This window comes from Aulostomus chinensis, chromosome 8 (genome assembly GCF_037954235.1).
Source record: "Aulostomus chinensis isolate RoL2024-O1b breed Wild chromosome 8, RoL_Achi_v1.0, whole genome shotgun sequence".
NCBI lineage: Eukaryota > Metazoa > Chordata > Actinopteri > Syngnathiformes > Aulostomidae > Aulostomus > Aulostomus chinensis.
This window is the reverse complement of record NC_141327.1, coordinates 24,467,884-24,471,965: the sequence shown is the minus strand read 5'-3', so window position 1 is coordinate 24,471,965 and position 4,082 is coordinate 24,467,884. Positions and strand designations below refer to the sequence as shown.

Below are 4,082 nucleotides of genomic sequence, written 5' to 3'. Positions count from 1 at the left end.
TGTACCCTCAGTTTAACGTCAGATTCAATTTTCTTGAAGTTCAAAATTGTTACCTTCAAACAAAAGTGTTTTGAGACTTGTACATGTTGTTCAGCATGATAGTTTTCTCAAATCGGTGACACTTTTATTATTTCTGATGGGTTCATTCAACTTCAATGCTGTTTTCACTATCCTGATGCACGAGCCACACCGAGGACGCAGGACTTGAACCCTGCCTAGTTCTGCTCGTCCTCGGCTCGCGGCAGAATGACGTTCACGAAATCTTTCTATACATCATTTATCATTAATTTTCTGTGGATGGATTGTTCGTCTGTCTCTGAGTGAGTGTGAGTGTGCAGATCAAATAATGTTTCTTAAGATGTCATCCAGCTATTTTCAGACGTTATGCAGAACTCGGATAACCTCTGAAAAATCACGAAGACAGACTTTCCCGTCCCCACAGCCGATGCACACCTTCATCACCCCCATGCTCTCCTGTCTCCCACTCTCCTCATCATCATCTCCTTCGCCCTCTGATGCATCTCTGAACACCAAGCCGAGCAAAAAGGTCCGGAGATGTTTTGATCTGATGAAGCATTATTCACTCTGTCTGTGGAAATGTTCCGCATATGAGATTCACAGCGTGACTGAACTTTCCATCCACACTCTACCCTTCTCTCTCATGTCACTCACAAAAGCAACTCTGTCATCGTCCGTTAGCCGGTTCAATATTCTCCTTTTGGCATTTTATCTTTTTTTTTGTTGTTGTTCAGAGCAGGGGTACTGGGATAAAACATGTATGGGAATATTCTCCTTGTTATTTCAGCCAGCAGGAAGAAAATAACAAAGCAGGGTTTTTGTTTTGTTGACAGAAATACTGAGTGGCCTTTCTCTGCAGGGAGTCGACTGTCATAGCATTCTGATACAGGTACAGTGGCATCACACAGCACCACGGTGTAGTGTTAGTAATCATCAATTACGCTGCATCTCTCAACAACACCAGAGGCTTATTCACTCTCCCGGGAACCCTCAGAATGGAGTGCTTGTTCATTTAGTGTTGTTCTCTAATGGCTGCACCTGTAATACATAGTTTTCTCTCTCCGAGCGTAGAGTGTGTTTTTAACATGTGTTTGTGTCTATGTGTGGGAGGAGGTATAATATGAAACCCTTTACACTGACGGATAGAGGCGTTCAGAACTAGTCTGCGGACCCAAATTCCTTTTATTTACCCATCATCTTCTTCATTCTGGCCTTAAGAGCTTCAGCTACTTCACACTCTTGTGAATTCTTCACTAATACTCGGAGGGCAATTTAAAGCTCGATTTGTAGTTGTGCGTTGGGTCGACGGCTTGAGCCATAAGACGAGCACCAGGCTGCAATTACACCGCTGAGATACTCGCATCTTTGCTACAGTGGCAAATTACTCTAAGCAGTGTTAACAATTTAAAAGTAAAATTTGAAGTTATTCAAAATTCAGCCAGACTCCTGGCGGAAAACTTCTCATACCACTTCAGTTTTAGTCTTCTTGCACCAACTTCTTTTAGAATTAATTTGACAATTTGGCAAGTTACCTACAAGGCATAACATGTCCAGGCACCGGAGTATATCTATCAGCAGTCCAACAGTCCAGGCTAAGGTCAAAGGTGATCCTCTGCTGTATGTGTTCCAGCGCTGTAGCTTTATCTTCTAGCTAATATTCAATCCACTCATCCAGTTTCTGTTTTTAAATCGCGTCTTAAAATTAACATATACAGACTGACGCTCTCGCCTGACTACTCGTCTTACTTTTAACGTAATTTAAGTCCAGCATCAACAATCTGATCATAAGATTATTATTTTTTAAATGACCAGTTTTTTGATTTATTTGTGTCTTGTATAATGTAATTTAATTGTGTTTTTAATGTGGTCTTCCGTTTTTGATCAGTGATTGTTAATATGATTCCCTCACACACACACACATACACACACACATAGACAGATGCCAGCGCTCTTGTTAGTAAACAGGTGCTGATTCACTGATACATCAGTTACAAGGAACTTTATCAATCATTTGGTGTGTCTGTCCACCTGGTGAGTCCAGTGGTTTCTCCTTGAGCTGAGTCCTGAGGGAAATATCTGGCTTTATCTACAAAATGATCCTCCCTCCTGCAGCTTGTTGCTAACTTTGTCTGTTTGCCATTTGGTGCTGTGTACAAGTGGCTTTTTAGAGCTTTTTCTCTGAAAACAATGAGAGCAGTGAGAGTGAACCAAAACAGTAAAGACATAACAATTTCATAAGCCAGTGATTTGGTGGCAACTGTCTCTGTGCAAACAGGATAAGGAGCGCAAACATCCAGGACCTCAGAGTGGATTTACTGCTCCTCCTCGTAAAAAAATTCAAGCGATTCATCTGTCTGATAAAGACACCTCCTGGACACCTATCTGTTCAGAGTTTTTTCAGAAATGTCCAACTGAGAGGAGACCTTAGGGCAGCCCAGAACATGCTGGAGGGACTACACATCCAATCTTGCCTGAGACCCCATTGGGATCTCAGGGGTGCAGCTGCAGGGCAGAGAGAGAGAGAGAGACCTGCTTAACGTCATCGAGAGAAACAATCTGAGTTTTCGGCCTGACAACGCAGCTCTAATCTCACCAAAGTAAACGCAGCAGTATCGTTGCTACGTTAGGCAAAATATTCATCCTAGCGCAAACTCAGCCGTGGCTCTGATGCTTTTCTTTACAGTGAAATTCAGACGGTCGTACAGTAAGGAGCGTTATCGGCGGCGTTTGAACAAATCTTCGACCTCGCTTGGGGCCATTTCGGCTTTGCACCTGCAATTTCTTCACATCTTGAAAAGGAAGTGGCTGTACTGCCTCGTGTTGATAAAACACAAGCTCCAGTCTAACTGGCTCTTTGAAGGTTAATACCGAGTGATGAGAGAGGGCAGGGGAAATATTTCATACACACATCAGTGCACATGCACCTCCTTCTCCTTTACTTACCTGTATGTAAAACTTTCTTTTGTTCTCTTCCTCTCTCTGACTTAATGCCTCGTAGCCCTCGTCCCCAACCATTTCTCTCCTGTGTTTTACCACAAACACATTTATCCTTTGTCTCTGTCCTCTTCACTTACCCTCAGTGTCACTGCTCTTCCTTCCCTTTTATTCCATCTCTCATCTACAGGCGTCTAATGTCTTGCCAATCCGAGCAGCTACATCAGCGTATACTGAGAGGGTTCACGAGAGACAGGAGGGAGACGAGACAAGACAAGACAGGGCCGAGGAGACGGGAGACATGACAAGGCAGAGGACATCTGGAGCCTGTTTGCTAATTCATTCACAGATGATAGATGAGCCATTTTGTGCTTGCTAATGGGTAAGTGAGGTGGGGACAAACAATGAAGGGATTTACTAAAATGAGTTTGATTTTTTTTTTCTTCTTCTCTGCCCTCTGAGACATTCAATCCTGAGATTGAGAAATCACTAAGTGGCCTCTTAATTTAATAACGCGTGAGAACAAGATAATTAAGTCTTGGGCACCGTGTTCTTATTATGAGGAAGCAGGATGAGGATCATTAAACTGAGGCCATGAAAGGCAGCAGAAGTGCAGGAGTGAACGCTGGAACGGTTGTTATTGTTGAAGTGATGCTGTTTCACAACGAATAAAGGGATGGATTCACTTTCTGCTGTTTTTCTCCAACACATTGCACCGAATGGGTAACCGCCAGTGATGTAATGAGACGCAGCTTAGTTTTCTTTGCATTATAAAATCAAACCTAAACTCACTCTTCCTTACTATCTTGCATTACAACAAGAGTAGATAAGTACCAACATTTAACATGGATTATTGTTCCTCTGTGGTATGAAAGAATAGGGATATTACAGAAGGATCCCAGCAGCTTCAGCTTCTGCAACACTGGAACGACCGAAGAATAAATGAATCCAGAAAAATTCCCTTTGTTCTCCTGCGAGCCAAAATAGTTGACTCTCATGGGGAGACTGAAATGCAGACATGTTTGTTAGCTACAATTTGTCTCGGCTATTTAGACTCAAATTCAACAACAGATTTAGAATATTTTCTTGGCTCTGACATGTATGCACCCACCAGCACTTTATTTTACTAA

The 4,082-nt window shown here is 42.5% G+C and overlaps 1 long non-coding RNA gene across 1 annotated transcript; it reads left to right on the top strand.

The window, feature by feature from the left end:
- The first annotated feature begins 364 nt into the window (after positions 1–364).
- LOC147257733 (uncharacterized) lies at positions 365–3,601 on the top strand. The gene is made up of 3 exons (XR_015117489.1): positions 365–547; positions 852–907; positions 3,143–3,601. It is a non-coding gene; the product is annotated as an uncharacterized LOC147257733 (long non-coding RNA).
- Positions 3,602–4,082: the final 481 nt, after the last annotated feature.